The sequence below is a fragment of the Myxine glutinosa genome, chromosome 1 (assembly GCF_964187855.1).
Source record: "Myxine glutinosa chromosome 1, kmMyxGlut1.1, whole genome shotgun sequence".
Classification (NCBI taxonomy): domain Eukaryota; kingdom Metazoa; phylum Chordata; class Myxini; order Myxiniformes; family Myxinidae; genus Myxine; species Myxine glutinosa.
In genome coordinates, this window is record NC_136261.1 from 104,124,413 (window position 1) to 104,145,648 (window position 21,236).

Sequence of the window (21,236 nt, forward strand, 5' to 3'; positions counted from 1 at the left end):
AAAAACAAGTCCATGAGTGGGGGAAGGAGGACCAGCAAATCAGCAGGCAGGGCCGCAAGGGTACACATCAATATGAAATAATGCAGACATGGAGGGCGCAGGAGAGCGAACCGAGAAAGCTCGTCCCTATCTGTTCATCACCCCCCATGTCACCTACCCTACCCTTGCCCTTACCCGTATTTACACAATTTACAAATCCGTCTCTACATCTTGTCTTTCCCATCCCCTCTAAACCAAATTCATCATCAATCCCTCCTCAGGAGGAAGAGATGGGTGAGTGGATAAGGATGGTGCGAAGAGACTTTCATTCTATCTACCCTCTAATTGACATTAACACTTTAAACTACCCGGGGTCTTTCCTTGCCAATCCATTGACCATCATTACACTATGCGGTTCTAAAAACCAATTCCCATTGCACATACTCTGGCGCTCTCCAATTTGGGGTCTCACTCCCCCGATTTTTCAATTCTGTGCCCTCGCACAATTTCAGGGCTGGGTCGTGTGGCTCACCAGCAGGTCCGCTCACCTGCACACCTCCGCCACTGCACGTCTCCACCCGAGCTTACCTGCTCCTCACCCTAACCTACCTGGGGAAGGCCCTCTGGCTCTCTCACCCCGCTACCGCCCTCTCTGGTGTCCGGCTACCCGGGTCCTCTCTCGGGATCCACGGGCCCCACTGAACACTAACTCTGAACTGGCTCCCAGAGCCTACCTGTGGCCTCACCTGGCCGACAGACTAACAGTGGCGGAGTGCCGATTTAATCTTTCTCACTAACAGGCCACATGCCCAGCCATTTCACTCCACTAATGCACCCATCAAGCAGTACTCTGCTACTTTCACACCAAAGATGTCAATATCCAACCAAATTTACCTACTCCCTCTACCTACTTTTAAACTACCCTGCCCGGGTATTCGTGAGGGGGTCCATCCTTCCCCCATCCACTCCTTCGCACCATACACTCCACTCCACGTATTCCACACTTCCCACTCCACACCATTCATTCCATACTCCATTTATTCCAGACCATTTATTCCATCCAACCATTCTCCATACACCTGTATTTCACTTGCACACCTTGCAAGTCAATCACTCAATGCACAATCACACACATCCTCGATACTCTGCTCAATACACTTTCACTTCTCCAAACCATTGCCTTATTTCATCACCAGCACTACCGGGAACTTCCATACCAATTCCTCATTTCATCACCCTCACTACAAACACACTGCATCATTTAATCTACCTGGTTTTCCCTCTAACTTAGTGCTTCCCTGTCATCCCTTATACTATTGCACATCCCACGTCATTATCATTCATCTACTCTACCTACGTCCCCACTACCTGTACAGTGTCACTACTTAAATCTAAAGTCACCTATGGTCATCTCTAGGGCCCTAACATTATTATCCTAACCCTCCCGGGCTAGTTTGTACTGCCATACCCCATATCCCTTTACATCGGACATCTCCCACTATCACCTCCAGTCCTCTCGCACTACGAGCCCCCACCATTCGAGGTACTGGGTCCCACCTTGGCATCTATAGCCGAGGCGATCCACGAGGGCACCTGCTCGCCGGTGTAGGGTCTTATCCGGTCGGCTTGGACGATCCGAGGGAGGGCTCATGGCCCCATTTTGATCTTAACGACCACGTCACAGACTTGCGACAGGACGACCTCTGGGCCTTGCCAGGGAGAGGTGAGGTTTGGGCACCTACCCCTTCCACCTCCGGGGATTGAAGAACCAAATCTTCATCCCCGGAGCGTACTGACTCCCCTGGCTCCGGTGGTCGTACCTGCGCTTCATCTTGGCCCCCGCCAGCTGGAGCTGGCGGCGGGCGAAGGCATGGACCCTCTCCATGCCTTCCTCTAGGTGACGTGCATAGCCCTCCCTCGGCAGGATATCAGTGGTCTCTGGCACGGGACCGCATAGCAGGTCAGCAGGAGCCCGCAACTCCCGCCCATACATAAGCAATGCTGGACTGCATGCGGTGGCCCCGTGCTGGCTAGTTCGGTAGGCCATTAACAAATACGGGAGATGTTCGTCCCAGTCATCCTGACGGGTGGTGGTGAACAATGCTAGTTGTTGAACCAATGTTCGGTTGAACCTTTCCACCATCCCGTCAGATTGTGGCCGCAAGGGCGTTGTCCGTGTCCTTCTAATTGACAGGAGTCTGCACACATCTTTTAGCAATTGACTTTCAAAATTTCGACCCTGATCGGTGTGCAGCTCCTGTGGAATCCCATGCCGACATACAAATCCTTCCACGAAGGCCTGTGCTACCACCCCGGCTTCTTGGTTGGGGAGGGCATAGGCCTCCGGCCACTTGGTAAAATAGGCCATTACAACGAGGATGTATTTGTTTTCTTGGCGGGTGCGGGGTAGTGGTCCTAGAATATCCATAGCCACCCGCTCAAGTGGGGCCCCCACCTGGTGTAATGGAAGGGGGTCCCTCATCCTCCGTGCTGGTCCCTTTTTAGCAGTACAGGTGTCACATCTCCAACACCAGTCCTGTATATCGCGCCCCATATTTACCCAATAGAACCTCCGGCGGACCCGAGATGTTGTCTTTGTCCTGCCCAAATGGCCGCCGGAGCGGGTACCATGCACCTGCTGTAATATGATGTTCTTAAATTTGTCAGAGACTATCACCAGCCAGGAAGTTCTCTCAGAGGGAACCTCCACCCACTTGCGATATAAGATGTTGTCTTTCAATTCCAGGGTTTGCCACTGAGCCCAATATGCCTTTGTTGGCGCCCGGAGGGGGGTGACCTCTTCCCCCATTCGGTCTTTCTCCCAATCGAACCCATTCGTACACCGGTCCCATTGTCAGGTTAGAATTATGTTAGGGTGATCGAAAATGTGCCCTGGAAATGCATAACCCCATTATAACACGGCGATGGGAATATCTCATCTGCTTAGCGTTTTGGTTAATGTTGTGGTTAAGACCCCTGGGTGACGGATGGCCAACCGAGCTTTAACTCTGAGGTGTCTGACCGAATCGCTGGCAGTGTTATCTCTTTAGCACGCGAGGGAAACAGTTCCCTGGTCTTATTTGCACAGATGGATCCAACGAGGATTTTCCGAAACCACGAACAAATAAATGAGACAGACAAATCAACAATACAACAAATGAAATGCAACAAATAATGGTTTAATGAAAATAAATCCAATTCGATTAAAAGAATGTTGAGGTAAAATCTACAATTCCTAATTGGGGTTCCCCCACTTCGACACAATTACACAACACGTAGAAATAAACAAAATAAAATGTGATGTGGTGCGTTGGCCGGTACTCAGCTCAGGTCTCCTCACAAGACCCTCGAACCCTGGCAGTCATCGAATGTGTCCCCGAGGCCTTGCGCGGGAATGCTCAGGATGGTGCGCAATCGCACCTGTATCAGCCACCGACACGCGGAGCGACGGCCGAACTCCTTCCTCCTCCGATCGCCCCATGCTCTGCAAAGCTTCAATGTTTGTGAAGCGCACACAGCACGAAGCACAACCGTCATGAGCCAGCACCAAGAGAGATAGAGAGTTGCGTCCGCCTTTCACGTAGCCCGGAACAGAGGGAGCAAAATGGCGGTCGCTTCGCCTTTTTGATCCAGTGCTAGAATGTTTGATGATGACGTCACACTCTAACCAATCGTGCAGCACCATCGCATCACCCCATCGTTTTTCAACCAATTGTCGCTCGGGGCGTGGCCTCATGGCCATTCTTGACGCCCATCGAGAAGATTCGGCTAGGTGGGGTAGTGGTGTCTGGATCCGGTCGGTGATCGTGTCATTTTAATTTTGTGCCGATCGCATGGCTGGCTGAATAAATGTCAAAAGAAAAAAGGGAGAAATCACAAGGGCAATTGCACACAGGGAATTTAGGGCTTTAGAATAAACCTCAGTATGTAATTGCCATGCGATTTTTCCCTTCATTGTTTTTGCATCAAAAAGGGCTGCCATTACAACTACAACGATTGCACTGTAAATGGACTCATTTGCTCATAACGCCACCAGGGCTAACTAACACCCAGCACATTTGCCGATCGGCACACAAGCCCCGCCTCACGGCCTTCAACGTCATCCGAACATCCCCAATCAATTGTAGCGACTTCTTCAGCTAGATTGGACCCCGCCCCCGATGACTCGTAACGAGGACGCCACGCCCCGGCCCTCGTGATTGATGTAGGTGCGATGGGATTATTGAGTAGAGCTCAGTGATTGGAGAGAGTGTGACGTCAGCATGGAGGATTTAAGAGCTGAAGGAGAAAGGGATGCGTCTCGCCATATTGGTCTCTTGGTCGTCTGGTTCTGGCAACGAAGCGAACGGTTTCATTTGTGCTCGGGTCACTTTGCTGTGGCTGTTCTGGTTCGGTGCGCTGGTGCTGAGGAAGAGCAGTGTTAGTCTTCGTGGCCGGTTTGACCGTGAGAAGAAGGTGGGGGCAACAGTTCGTGGGGCTCCTGGTGCTTCGGACCGAGTGGGGAGCGAAGGAGGAGCGCCACCCGAATTGCCTCACAAACGTGACGCTGCGGAGAGCGATTGCGCGCCATTGTTGGAGCGGTTCCCACGCGAGCAGTTTCAGGCCAGTTTGAACCACCATTTCATTCCACGACCTCGTTGAGAGAAATAAGTGCCGGCATTATACAAAAGGCCATTCTTTATTTTCTTTTATCATTCCCTTGTCTGTATTCTTGAGTACCAGTTCACTGGTAATTCCCTGCTTGTCGTTAAAGGCGGCAAAAAGGGTTGGCGTCAGGAAGGGCATCCGGCCGTAAAACATTGCTTCAAAAAGGGGACCGAAAAACAACAACAACCACAGTTCCCGAAAAAGGCCAACCCCCGCTTGTGGGGAAAAATGGCCTCTAAAGGTGGTTTTTTTATTTTTTTTATTCTCTTGTCTGTATATGAATCGGAGTGGAGGATCCTCAACCTAGAAATTTTAATTTTACCTCACATTCATTTTAATTGTTTGCATTTATTTTCATTAAATCATTAGTTGTTGAATTTGACTTTCTTTTCCTGGTTCGTCTTTGTGTTTGCTGGTTTGGATGAACCCCTGTGTGAGGTCCAATCAGATAAGGCCTTGAACCTTCACGAGCGCGCGAAAAGATAATATCGCCAAGTTGGGTATACACCTAAGAGTAAAGCTCATTTTGGTCATTCGTCCTCTTGGGGTCTTAACCCCGGGGACACAACAATATATATGTGTGTATGTGTATATATTGATATCTATATTATAATAGCCGTAGATGATTCTGTCTGTCTTTCTGTCTGTCTGTTGGGCGTCTGTCCGGGGTGTGGCTTACTCGGTTTGCAGAGTAGCTCCACCCATAGCTCCACCCATTCTGGGAGTGGCTTCATATAATTATAAACAAATATCCACCATTTTATTAACTCGCATAGCTTTGAGGCCTGTTTTGTCGGCCCGTGGTGTCTTGCTCTCTCTCCCAGTTTTATTTCAAATCAAATTCGATATATCATTTCATTTTTCACAGTCGCTAACATAGTTTTAGACTCGGTTAAAAAAAAACGCGAAGAAAATCCAATGAAAGTTGCCGTTTATAGAACGAAATGAATTCTCAAACGCCTGTAACTTCAAGGCCATTGAGTCTCTCTCACGCCTTTATCTCCAATCTAACTCACCATATGATTTCATTTTTATCGATGGTTTTAGACTCGGTGTCAGCAATAATTGAGAACATTCCACACACGCGGGAAAATGCATATATTTTTAAAAATCGCGTCATGGTGTATCATACAAGGCCCAACATGACACCGACGGCAACGTGTCGATACATATTAAAAATTCGATATATCATTTCATTTTTCACAGTCGCTAACATAGTTTTCGACTCAGTTGAAAAAAAACGGGAAGAAAATCCGATGAAAGTTGCCGTTTATAGAACGAAATGAATTCTCAAAGGCCTGTAACTTCAAGGCCATTGAGTCTCTCTCACGCCTTTATCTCCAATCTAACTCACCATATGATTTCCTTTTTATCGATGGTTTTAGACTCGGTGTCAGCAATAACTGAGAACATTCCACACACGCGGGAAAATGCAGAGATATACAGTATTTTTTTAAAATCGCGTCATGGTGTATCATACACCGCCCAACATGACACCGGCGGCAACGTGTCGATATATATTAAAAATTCGCTTTTGCTTTTCCGTTAAGATATATTACTTTTTCGTTTGATGACAGTCGTCACAAAAACGTCAACAATGATGCCGACATATATTTCTTCGTTTTTATTTCATTCAACATTATTAGCCGGAAGTAAAAGAAGTATTACATTTATTACATATATGTAATATTACATATTACATATTACAAGTATACATTCAAAGTACACCGCCCCATGCCAAATAATTAAATATGCTGCAGCGCGGCATTGCCGGGGCGCCTCTGGCGCCCGGCAATACCGCAGTGCAGCTCATTGAGGCTGCATTGGGAGGGAGAGGTGTACACTAATTGATTGATTAATTGTATAATTAAAATCAATAAAAGATTATCACAAAATATTTTCATAATCAATTGGCTAATCGCATAACTAAACCACTAGTGCTTCATCCGAAGATGTATCTTTTAGAAATTTAATTAAATAAGTCATTTATAAAAAATTAAATAATTAATTGATTACTCAAAAAATAATTAATCGATTAATCAATAAATAATTAACAGATGAAATGATTAATCAATAAATCAAAAATATCCTTGATAGCCACATCACTTGGTCACTCATGTCCAAATATTAGCTTCCCAGCTCAAAAGGTGCCTGAGATATTGGCCAAATGAGAAAGAAAATAAATAAATGATTAATAATGAAAATAAATAAATAATAATCATAAAAAAATTAAATTATTAATCAATTTGGTCAGAGAACACATAAACTACCACTATTTCATCAGAATCTGTAACTTAAAAAAAAAAATTTTTTTGTCATTAATCGAATAATTAAATAATTAATCGATTAATTGATTAATTAATAAATCAAAAATATCCTTTGCAGCCAAATCACCTGGTCATTGGCATGTCCAAATATCAGCTTCCTAACTCAAAAGGTGCCTGAGTTAATGGTCAGAAGAGAAAGGAAATTTGATTAATTAAATAAGTACTTAATTAATCGCTAATAATTAAATAACTCCTCAATTTATTGATTAATCAAAAAAAAAAATACCGTTTTTGATAAAGCACTTTCTCACTATTGTGCCAAAATTTCAGCTTCCTAGCTCAAAGGATGGCTGAGATATCGCCCGGACAAACAAACAAGAAAGAAAACAAGAAAGAAAACAAGTACACATACATTCAAAGTACACCGCCCCCATGCCAAATAATTAAATATCCTACAGCGCGGCATTACCGGGGCGCCTACGGCACCCGGCAATACCGCAGTGCACCTCATAGAGGCTGCATTGGGAGGGAGAGGTGTACGCTAATTGATTGATTAATTGTAGAATTAAAATCAATAAAAGATTATCACAAATTATTTTCTTAATCAATTGGCTAATAGCATAACTAAACCACTCGTGCTTCATCCGAAGATGTATCTTTTAGAAATTTAATTAAATAAGTCATGAATAAAAAATTAAATAATTAATTGATTCACCAATAAATAATTAATCGATTAAATGATTAATCAATAAATCAAAAATATCCTTGATAGCCACATCACTTGGTCACTGTCATGTCCAAATATTAGCTTCCCAGCTCAAAAGGTGCCTGAGATATTGGCCAAATGAGAAAGAAAATAAATAAATGATTAATAATGAAAATAAATAAATAATAATCATTAAAAAATTGCATTATCAATCAATTCGGTCACAGAACACATAAACCACCACCATTTCATCAGAATCTGTAACTGGGGGAAAAAAAATAATAATTTGGTCATAAATCAAATAATTAAATAATTAATCGATTAATTGATTAATTGATTAATTAATAATTGATTAATCAATAAATCAAAAATATCCTTGATAGCCACATCACTTGGTCACTCATGTCCAAATATTAGCTTCCCAGCTCAAAAGGTGCCTGAGATATTGGCCAAATGAGAAAGAAGATAAATAAATGTTTAATAATGAAAATAAATAAATAATAATCATAAAAAAATTAAATTATTAATTAATTCGGTCAGAGAACAAATAAACCACCACCATTTCATCAGAATCTGAAACTTAAAAAAAAAATTTTTTTCTCATTAATCAAATAATTAAATAATAAATAAATAAATAAATAAATAATAATCATTAAAAAATTAAATTATTAATCAATTCGGTCAGAGAATGTATAAACCACCACCATTTCATCAGAATCTGTAACTTAAAAAAAAAAAAAATTTAGTCATTAATCAAATAATTAAATAATTAATCGATTAATTGATTGATTAATTAATAAATCAAAAATAGCATTTGCAGCCAAATCACCTGGTCATTGGCATGTCAAAATATCAGCTTCCTAACTCAAAAGGTGCCTGAGTTGATGGTCAGAAGAGAAAGGAAATTTAATTAATTAAATAAGTACTTAATTAATCGCTAATAATTAAATAACTCCTCAATTAATTGATTAATCAAAAAACAAAAAATACCGTTTTTGACAAAGGACTTGCTCACTACTGTGCCGATATTTCAGCTTCCTAGCTCAAAGGATGGCTGAGATATCGTCCGGACAAACAAACAAGAAAGAAAACAAACAAGTACACATACATTCAAAGTACACCGCCCCATGCCAAATAATTAAATATGCTGCAGCGCGGCATTGCCGGGGCGCCTCCGGCGCCCGGCAATACCGCAGTGCAGCTCATTGAGGCTGCATTGGGAGGGAGAGGTGTACACTAATTGATTGATTAATTGTATAATTAAAATCAATAAAAGATTATCACAAAATATTTTCATAATCAATTGGCTAATCGCATAACTAAACCAGTAGTGCTTCATCCGAAGATGTATCTTTTAGAAATTTAATTAAATAAGTCATTTATATAAAATTAAATAATTAATTGATTACTCAATAAATAATTAATCGATTAATCAATAAATACTTAATAGATGAAATGATTAATCAATAAATCAAAAATATCCTTGATAGCCACATCACTTGGTCACTCATGTCCAAATATTAGCTTCCCAGCTCAAAAGGTGCCTGAGATATTGGCCAAATGAGAAAGAAAATAAATAAATGATTAATAATGAAAATAAATAAATAATAATCATAAAAAAATTAAATTATTAATCAATTTGGTCAGAGAACACATAAACTACCACTATTTCATCAGAATCTGTAACTTAAAAAAAAAAAAATTTTTGGTCATTAATCGAATAATTAAATAATTAATCGATTAATTGATTAATTAATAAATCAAAAATATCCTTTGCAGCCAAATCACCTGGTCATTGGCATGTCCAAATATCAGCTTCCTAACTCAAAAGGTGCCTGAGTTAATAATGGTCAGAAGATAAATGAAATTTAATTAATTAAATAAGTACTTAATTAAACGCTAATAATTAAATAACTCCTCAATTAATTGATTATTCAAAAAACAAAAAATACCGTATTTGACAAAGGACTTGCTCACTACTGTGCCGAAATTTCAGCTTCCTAGCTCAAAGGATGGCTGAGATATCGTCCGGACAACCAAGAAAACAAACAAGAAAACAAACAAGAAACCAGAGTGAAAACTGAGTACTCTCTTTCAGCGTGCGTCACTGCCGAGCCCCCTTCGGTGCCCGGCAATGACGATTTGCAATGCCTGGAGGTGGCATAGGAAAGGAGCGGTGTACAACAAGTACACATACATTCAAAGTACACCGCCCCATGCCAAATAATTAAATATGCTGCAGCGCGGCATTGCCGGGGCGCCTCAGGCGCCCGGCAATACCGCAGTGCAGCTCATTGAGGCTGCATTGGGAGGGAGATGTGTACACTAATTGATTGATTAATTGTATAATTAAAATCAATAAAAGATTATCACAAAATATTTTCATAATCAATTGGCTAATCGCATAACTAAACCACTAGTGCTTCATCCGAAGATGTATCTTTTAGAAATTTAATTAAATAAGTCATTTATAAAAAATTAAATAATTAATTGTTTACTCAATAAATAATTAATCGATTAATCAATAAATAATTAATAGATGAAATGATTAATCAATAAATCAAAAATATCCTTGATAGCCACATCACTTGGTCACTCATGTCCAAATATTAGCTTCCCAGCTCAAAAGGTGCCTGAGATATTGGCCAAATGAGAAAGAAAATAAATAAATGATTAATAATGAAAATAAATAAATAATAATCATAAAAAAATTAAATTATTAATCAATTTGGTCAGAGAACACATAAACTACCACTATTTCATCAGAATCTGTAACTTTAAAAAAAAAAATTTTTTTGTCATTAATCGAATAATTAAATAATTAATCGATTAATTGATTAATTAATAAATCAAAAATATCCTTTGCAGCCAAATCACCTGGTCATTGGCATGTCCAAATATCAGCTTCCTAACTCAAAAGGTGCCTGAGTTAATAATGGTCAGAAGATAAATGAAATTTAATTAATTAAATAAGTACTTAATTAAACGCTAATAATTAAATAACTCCTCAATTAATTGATTAATCAAAAAACAAAAAATACCGTATTTGACAAAGGACTTGCTCACTACTGTGCCGAAATTTCAGCTTCCTAGCTCAAAGGATGGCTGAGATATCGTCCGGACAACCAAGAAAACAAACAAGAAAACAAACAAGTACACATACATTCAAAGTACACCGCCCCATGCCAAATAATTAAATATGCTGCAGCGCGGCATTGCCGGGGTGCCTCCGGCGCCCGGCAATACCGCAGTGCAGCTCATTGAGGCTGCATTGGGAGGGAGAGGTGTACACTAATTGATTGATTAATTGTATAATTAAAATCAATAAAAGATTATCACAAAATATTTTCATAATCAATTGGCTAATCGCATAACTAAACCACTAGTTATTCATCCGAAGATGTATCTTTTAGAAATTTAATTAAATAAGTCATTTATAAAAAATTAAATAATTAATTGATTACTCAATAAATAATTAATCGATTAATCAATAAATAATTAATAGATGAAATGATTAATCAATAAATCAAAAATATCCTTGATAGCCACATCACTTGGTCACTCATGTCCAAATATTAGCTTCCCAGCTCAAAAGGTGCCTGAGATATTGGCCAAATGAGAAAGAAAATAAATAAATGATTAATAATGAAAATAAATAAATAATAATCATAAAAAAATTAAATTATTAATCAATTTGGTCAGAGAACACATAAACTACCACTATTTCATCAGAATCTGTAACTTTAAAAAAAAATTTTTTTTTGTCATTAATCGAATAATTAAATAATTAATCGATTAATTGATTAATTAATAAATCAAAAATATCCTTTGCAGCCAAATCACCTGGTCATTGGCATGTCCAAATATCAGCTTCCTAACTCAAAAGGTGCCTGAGTTAATAATGGTCAGAAGAGAAATGAAATTTAATTAATTAAATAAGTACTTAATTAAACGCTAATAATTAAATAACTCCTCAATTAATTGATTATTCAAAAAACAAAAAATACCGTATTTGACAAAGGACTTGCTCACTACTGTGCCGAAATTTCAGCTTCCTAGCTCAAAGGATGGCTGAGATATCGTCCGGACAACCAAGAAAACAAACAAACAAGAAAGAAACCAGAGTGAAAACTGAGTACTCTCTTTCAGCGTGCGTCACTGCCGAGCCCCCTTTGGTGCCCGGCAATGACGATTTGCAATGCCTGGAGATGGCATAGGAAAGGAGCGGTGTACAACAAGAAACCAGAGTGAAAACTGAGTACTCTCTTTCAGCGTGCGTCACTGCCGAGCCCCCTTCGGTGCCCGGCAATGACGATTTGCAATGCCTGGAGGTGGCATAGGAAAGGAGCGGTGTACAACAAACAAGTACACATACATTCAAAGTACACCGCCCCATGCCAAATAATTAAATATGCTGCAGCGCGGCATTGCCGGGGCGCCTCTGGCGCCCGGCAATACCGCAGTGCAGCTCATTGAGGCTGCATTGGGAGGGAGAGGTGTACACTAATTGATTGATTAATTGTATAATTAAAATCAATAAAAGATTATCACAAAATATTTTCATAATCAATTGGCTAATCGCATAACTAAACCACTAGTGCTTCACCTGAAGATGTATCTTTTAGAAATTTAATTAAATAAGTCATTTATAAAAAATTAAATAATTCATTGATTACTCAATAAATAATTAATCGATTAATCAATAAATACTTAATAGATGAAATGATTAATCAATAAATCAAAAATATCCTTGATAGCCACATCACTTGGTCACTCATGTCCAAATATTAGCTTCCCAGCTCAAAAGGTGCCTGAGATATTGGCCAAATGAGAAAGAAAATAAATAAATGATTAATAATGAAAATAAATAAATAATAATCATAAAAAAATTAAATTATTAATCAATTTGGTCAGAGAACACATAAACTACCACTATTTCATCAGAATCTGTAACTTTAAAAAAAAAAATTTTTTTGTCATTAATCGAATAATTAAATAATTTATCGATTAATTGATTAATTAATAAATCAAAAATATCCTTTGCAGCCAAATCACCTGGTCATTGGCATGTCCAAATATCAGCTTCCTAACTCAAAAGGTGCCTGAGTTAATAATGGTCAGAAGAGAAATGAAATTTAATTAATTAAATAAGTACTTAATTAAACGCTAATAATTAAATAACTCCTCAATTAATTGATTATTCAAAAAACAAAAAATACCGTATTTGACAAAGGACTTGCTCACTACTGTGCCGAAATTTCAGCTTCCTAGCTCAAAGGATGGCTGAGATATCGCCCGGACAACCAAGAAAGAAAACAAGTACACATACATTCAAAGTACACCGCCCCATGCCAAATAATTAAATATGCTGCAGCGCGGCATTGCCGGGGCGCCTCCGGCACCCGGCAATACCGCAGTGCAGCTCATTGAGGCTGCATTGGGAGGGAGAGGTGTACACTAATTGATTGATTAATTGTATAATTAAAATCAATAAAAGATTATCACAAAATATTTTCATAATCAATTGGCTAATCGCATAACTAAACCACTAGTGCTTCATCCGAAGATGTATCTTTTAGAAATTTAATTAAATAAGTCATTTATAAAAAATTAAATAATTAATTGATTACTCAATAAATAATTAATCGATTAATCATTAAATAATTAATAGATGAAATGATTAATCAATAAATCAAAAATATCCTTGATAGCCACATCACTTGGTCACTCATGTCCAAATATTAGCTTCCCAGCTCAAAAGGTGCCTGAGATATTGGCCAAATGAGAAAGAAAATAAATAAATGATTAATAATGAAAATAAATAAATAATAATCATAAAAAAATTAAATTATTAATCAATTTGGTCAGAGAACACATAAACTACCACTATTTCATCAGAATCTGTAACTTTAAAAAAAAAATTTTTTTTGTCATTAATCGAATAATTAAATAATTAATCGATTAATTGATTAATTAATAAATCAAAAATATCCTTTGCAGCCAAATCACCTGGTCATTGGCATGTCCAAATATCAGCTTCCTAACTCAAAAGGTGCCTGAGTTAATGGTCAGAAGAGAAAGGAAATTTGATTAATTAAATAAGTACTTCATTAATCGCTAATAATTAAATAACTCCTCAATTAATTGATTAATCAAAAAACAAAAAATACCGTTTTTGACAAAGCACTTGCTCACTATTGTGCCGAAATTTCAGCTTCCTAGCTCAAAGGATGGCTGAGATATCGCCCGGACAACCAAGAAAGCAAGAAAGCAAGAAAGCAAGAAAGTAAGAAACCAGAGTGAAAACTGAGTACTCCCTTTCAGCGTGCGTCACTGCCGAGCCCCCTTTGGTGCCCAGCAATGACGATTTGCAATGCCTGGAGATGGCATAGGAAAGGAGCGGTGTACAACAAACAAACAACCAGAGTGAAAACTGAGTACTCTCTTTCAGCGTGCGTCACTGCCGAGCCCCCTTTGGTGCCCGGCAATGACGATTTGCAATGCCTGGAGATGGCATAGGAAAGGAGCGGTGTACAACAAGTACAAATACATTCAAAGTACACCGCCCCCATGCCAAATAATTAAATATCCGACAGCGCGGCATTGCCGGAGCGCCTCTGGCGCCCGGCAATACCGCAGTGCAGCTCATTGAGGCTGCATTGGGAGGGAGAGGTGTACACTAATTGATTGATTAATTGTATAATTAAAATCAATAAAAGATTATCACAAAATATTTTCATAATCAATTGGCTAATCACATAACTAAACCACTCGTGCTTCATCCGAAGATGTATCTTTTAGAAATTTAATTAAATAAGTCATTTATTAAAAATTAAATAATTAATTGATTACTCAATAAATAATTAATCGATTAATCAATAAATAATTAATAGATGAAATGATTAATCAATAAATCAAAAATATCCTTGATCGCCACATCACTTGGTCACTCATGTCCAAATATTAGCTTCCCAGCTCAAAAGGTGCCTGAGATATTGGCCAAATGAGAAAGAAAATAAATAAATGATTAATAATGCAAATAAATAAATAATAATCATTAATAAATTAAATTATTAATCAATTTGGTCAGAGAACACATAAACTACCACTATTTTATCAGAATGTGTAACTTTAAAAAAAATTTTTTTTGTCATTAATCGAATAATTAAATAATTAATTGATTAATTGATTAATTAATAAATCAAAAATATCCTTTGCAGCCAAATCACCTGGTCATTGGCATGTCCAAATATCAGCTTCCTAACTCAAAAGGTGCCTGAGTTAATGGTCAGAAGAGAAAGGAAATTTGATTAATTAAATAAGTACTTAATTAATCGCTAATAATTAAATAACTCCTCAATTTATTGATTAATCAAAAAAATATATATACCGTTTTTGACAAAGGACTTGCTCACTATTGTGCCGAAATTTCAGCTTCCTAGCTCAAAGGATGGCTGAGATATCGTCCGGACAAACAAACAAGAAAACTAGAACGGGCACTCGGTAGAGCGCATACCTTCGCCGCAGCTACTGTTCTGTACTTGGCATGGGAGTGTAGGGAACAGAACAACAAAAATACGATTTTGACCTTTTCGTGACCTTGACCTTGACCTTTGACCCGATTGCTCCCAAAATCTAATCAAATGTGTCCCGTATAATAACCAATCATCCCACCAAATTTCATGCAATTCGGTTGAATACTTTTTGAGTTATGCGAATAACATACACACACACACACAGACATACAAATAAATACACAGCGATCAAAACATAACCTTCCGCTTTTGCGAAGGTAACAAACAAGAAAACAACCAGAGTGAAAACTGAGTACTCTCTTTCAGCGTGCGTCACTGCCGAGCCCCCTTCGGTGCCCGGCAATGACGATTTGCAATGCCTGGAGATGACATAGGAAAGGAGCGGTGGACAACAAGAAAGAAACCAGAGTGAAAACTGAGTACTCTCTTTCAGCGTGCGTCACTGCCGAGCCCCCTTCGGTGCCCGGCAATGACGATTTGCAATGCCTGGAGATGACATAGGAAAGGAGCGGTGTACAACAACCAGAGTGAAAACTGAGTACTCTCTTTCAGCGTGCGTCACTGCCGAGCCCCCTTCACTGCCTGCCCGGCAATGACGATTTGCAATGCCTGGAGATGGCATAGGAAAGGAGCGGTGTACAATATGTTTCAGGAAATTACCGAGAGATATTTCTTCGTTTTTTAAAATTAGTTATGTGCGCATACACTTTAAATAGGTTTATTTGAAATCTTTAATTTTCCACAATATAATTTACTTGCCATTTATCATTTGATGATTACGAGACAAATTCCTCTTGAGGATCGTGACAATTCATGCGCTGCGTGGAAACTTCTATTTCCAAAATGAATGAGACGATCGATGAAGAACGCAGACTTGAACAGGATGTAGCAAGAAAACGAATGAGACGGGCGAACGAGTCCATCGACGGTAAAGGGAAAGGGAGGGGAGCGGAACGGGGGGGAGGGGAGGGGAGGGGGGGGGAGGGGAAGGGAGGGGAACGGGGGGGAGGGGAGGAGAGGGGGGAGGGAAGGAGAGGGGGGGAGGGGAGAAGAGGGTGAGGAGGGGAGAAGAGGGGGGAGGGGGAGGAGAGGGGGAGAGGAGTGGGAGGGGAGAGGGGTGGGGGGGGGAGAGGGGTGGGAGAGGGGAGGGGTGGGAGGGGGGAAGGGGAGGATGGGAGGGGGGGAGGGGGAGGATGGGAGGGGGGGGGGAGGGGGAGGATGGGAGGGGGGAAGGGAGGATGGGAGGGGAGAGGGCAGGAGGGGGTTGTCAGTGTAATCGAGGAACTGGGCAACCCTTTTGATGAGGAGAGCCAAGACTTACTTTACCTTGATACCAAAGAAATTGCAGACCCTTCAGTATTGAAGACAGTCCGCACTGCCAAGAACCTAGGCCAAGAACAGTTTGATCAATTCACAAAGGAACGTCGCCTAGACAGGACCAAGTCAATCGATGATGTACTTCACCGTAATAAGCTACCACTTTTTGGCACCCCTATAGACAAAGCACCTAAGGGAAAGCAACAGTTTGCCTCTCTGAAGAGTGACATGGAATTGTTTTCTCGGTTGTATATCGGCTGTCAGACTCGGGATTGAAATCTTGATGAATTATTTCGACACGAGAACCTAGGATGCCCACCAGCACTCTCTGAGGCAGGAAGACTTCACCTCGGCACCAAGAGTGATTTGTTGACATGTCTGGAAGGCCTTTCCAATGCACAATCAGAAGCTCCTCGTGTTAGTACATGGGCTTATGTATATTTGTGGACCGTTTTGCTAGATTCTTGGCAACTAGGCTTAAATCACTCTAAATAGCATATAAAAAAAAAAAATTGCTGTTGCCAAATTTTCACGACATCTTCATGGCGGCCATCTTGGATTTCAAGATGGCCACCATTTCGGACCTATTTTGCCTTATATCTCACTTATTAATCAAGGTATCAGCACAAGAATAGTGTCCTTACCCACATTTTCGGGGTCAAGGAAGACAATGGTAATAATCAAATTTCAGCTGGATGGCCAACATCTTTATAATTTCAAGATGGCCACCATTTTATAAGCTAGTTTTGCCCAAACTCCAGGTCAAAGCCATACTTTAAAAGGTTTTCATGTATATCAGGTTTAAATATAAATGTCCTGGTATTGAATCTATTTACTTTTACTCACAGGCACTTTCATTTTTAGATAATGGTTAGGATTGGATTGGGAGGGGGTGGATCGGAGGTGGGGGGACAGGGGAGTTCTTCTGCCAGATCCACACCCAAATATTATCTAAAGAATCAAGCTACCGTACATCTAGTTTTAGTCAAATATTATTCCTGAAACTGTGTTGGATGACTTTTTAACAATCTTTATTCTTTTCAGATGTGCAGCAGACGACCTTGAGAAGTTGCATTCTTGGATAACTGTGGAGGAAGAACGACTGCCGGCATCATGACCACGCCAGAGGAACCTGCTGCTAAAAAGAAGCCCATTGACTTGAAAGAAGCCCTGCTGCTAAAAAGAAGCCCAAAAAGAAGCACACCACAGGCAGATGCATATGAGACATTTTTGCGAAATCTCACCAAACGAGATACATACAGGAATCCGACATATGTGGCCATAAATCAAAGACTGCAAGGCTTATCCGCTGGTGATCTGATGTCAAGAAAAGCATTATGGCATCGGAGCTGTTACGGTATGCTGACACATATACAGCATATTGAACGTGATAAAGGACGATATGAACAAGCCACAAGTCAAATGGACACTCGTGTTCTGACCGGAGGTAAGAAACGAGGAAGACCATCAACAACTCCTATTCCAGAGGAAGCCTCCTGTTCAGCACCAGCAGAAAGGCAGACACGGTCGACAGTACCATCATTCTGCCGGAATATGTGCTTTTTCTGTCAGACTGTGAAACAGGACAAAAAGACCGGGACAGAAGAGATACGCTGTGAGTGTCGAAGCAAAGATATTGGTAGGTCAGTTAAACAGATTGTGGAAAACAGTGACAACAGTGTCTGGAAACTCAACCTTGCAGACTTTCTCGTTGAGGGAGATTTTCTTGCAAGGGACATAACCTACCATAAGAGCTGTTTGACCTCCAACTGGAGTCGCTACGTGCAAATGCCACAGCGCAAAAATTGTGCAGGTGACCAAAGTGGTGATGGGGACTTAGGACAGAGAGAGAGATTTGTATCAGCTGAAATTGAGTTCTTCGCTGAATTACAGGATTGCATCGATGATGGACAGTTTGTCTCAACACCTGAGGCTGATGAGGTCTACAGTAACATGATGCGGGACTATGGTATTCAGAATCACAGCATCACCAGGGGCAGGCTGTTACAGAAGATCCGTGAGAACATTTGTTGTGATATTACCGATGGTCAAGGCCAAAAACCTTCTGTCATTCATGGCAAAAAGGCAAGAAGGACAGCAATAGATGCTGCAATAAAGGAGAAAAATATCAAAGAAGACATGTTGTAGATATTCAAATGTGCAAAGTGTGTACAACAATCCATTCTTCCCTCTAGAGATGTTGAAAAGGCATGGACATTTCAGGGATCTTTACTGGACTACAATGATTCGGATATTCCATGTGAGTTGTTCACTCTCATCCGATGGATAATTCAGGGAGCACAAGCTGCTACAACTGCATCACGAGCCGATGAACTACGGAAAACATGCATGATAATATCGCAGACTGTGGTTCGAGAATGCAAGTCACCTCGACAGGTTTCACTCGTGCCAAAAACGCCAGAGTCGTTGTGGTGAAAATGTAAGTTGAACCCAGGTGTGACGCTCACTTAAACCACTGGGCGGTGTCTATAAGACCTCGGGACGTCCGCGACTCGAGGCCACTCCTGCGCCTTTATACAATGACATGTAGAATTGAATGGTACGTACCCACTTATATTCTAGACTTGCTTGCATTGACTGATATATCCAATCTTTCTCATATGATGCCTTGATCCTGACATATATGTTGCATGGTGTATTTTACAGGATGATGTTACGATCTAATTGAAATTAAACCTATCTATGGGATGAGTTGTGGATTTGGTTGATTTTCACAACACTTAATTTCAATTATGATCTTCGGAAATGGCGGGACACGAGTCTTGCGATGGCCGGATGAACGCAGATCACAGACGAGCGTTCCCGACATTCTCCGCGCTCCTGCGAGGCCCACCTCGGAGAAGAATGACCGGCGGAGGACCCGTCGAGCTAGCTCCAGCTACGGAGCTCCGACTACTCTCGCCGCCGGTCTGCCTCGAAAGGACCGGATGCGATGGGGACATCGCAAGCCTTTTGCGGGACCGCGTCGTCAAAACGCGAACTGCTCTCCTGAGGCCCGAACGCCGGAGCAGGCATGACGGACTCCGGCAAGACGCCTGGAGAACGATGCTACTGGGCAACGTCCTGCGGCCGAAACCCCGTCGGAACGACGGACCCGCTTGGAGCCGACGGCCCGACCAACTGATTTGCGTGCCTCGGCCCGAGATGAGATGACCACGCGAGTGTTCACGACTCCCTTGACTGTCATGCCGCGCTCGGAAGCACCTCCACGCGCGAATCGCGCGCGCGGCACCCGTCGCGTGCACTACTCTGTGAGGCCTACGATTCCGATCGCTGCTCGGAATCACCTCCTCCTACGCGACGCCGCATGCTGCACCCATCGCGTGCACTACTCTGTGCCCGACCGATCGCTGCTCGGAAGCACCTCCCCGCGCGAATCGCGTGCGCTGCACCCGTCGCGTGCACTACTCTGTGAGGCCTACGATACCGATCGCTGCTCGGAATCACCTCCGCCTACGCGAAGCCACGCTGCGCCCAACGCGGGCACCACTCTGCGAGGCCGGCGATTCCAATCGCTGCACGTCGGAATCACCTCCTACGCGCGAATCGCGCGCTGCCCCATCGCGGGCACAACCCGACCAATCGCTGCTCGGTGGAATCACCTCCTATGCGCAAATCGCGCACTGCGCCCTTCGCGGGCACCACTCTGTGAGGCCGGCGATTCTGATCGCGGCTCGTCGAAATCCCACCTACATGTGGCTACTCAACGAGGCCGGCGAACTCCGCTGCCCGGAATCGCCTCAATGGAGGCTCGCTTGGCACCATTCGAGGACTCGCCGCAGCACGGATGAGTTTCTTAGGACGTCGCGCGGGACCTTCATAGCCTTTCATGACACTCGGGCTTATGCTTATGATAGATGATCGTATACCATATGTATTCTATGACTAACTATGACTAAAACTCCGGACAAAACACGGCCCGAAAGCTAAACAAACGAGACGCTACTTCAGGGCGTGATATGTATTCGATCCTTTGACCCGAAAGCTAACAAACGAGATGCTACTTCAGGGCGTGATATGTATTCGATCCTTTGACCCGAAAGCTAACAAACGAGACGCTACTTCAGGGCGTGATATGTATTCGATCCTTTGACCCGACAGCTAAACAAACGAGGCGCTACTTCAGGTCGTGCAGTTTATCGCTGCCAAGCATGCTCGCCCTCTCGACTCGGCATGCTCGCCCTCTCGACTCGGCGAAGCCACACTGGTTCAACGGGCCGAGCTCAACTTTCGGTTTCCCTCGTACGCGGTGCGCCCTAGATAATACATTTCACTCGTCGGCCGGGTTCGTATTCCGTACACCAATCTCGAGCCCGCTCGAATGCTGCTGCCCAATGGACGCGAGACTATAGATTTCGGTGTGCTACTCTACTCCGTCTGGGGATACCGCTCAGCTGGAACTCGCCGTCAAACCCGCCCGCACGCGCCCGAACCAATTGATGACGTCATCGACTAAATCACGCGTTTGCTCTACAGCACCATTAACTGCTTCCCGCGCTTGCGTCATCAGAGTACGTCTACCTGAGTTCGTCTACCTGGGTACCTCTACAGATAGCAGAAATACTCAATCTGACCGCCCCTGCCCGAAAGTGCGTGTCATAACGTGGCGGCCTTCGAGGGTGACTAGCCAACATCGAGGACTTATGCCGTTAATCGACAAGGCACGGGGCATTTGGGGGTGCACGGTGGCCCCCTGACACGGTAAGATTGAGTGTTGCGCCCGACTCCCTCGTCTCCTGAGCAAGCCACGTGGGTACCGGCCCG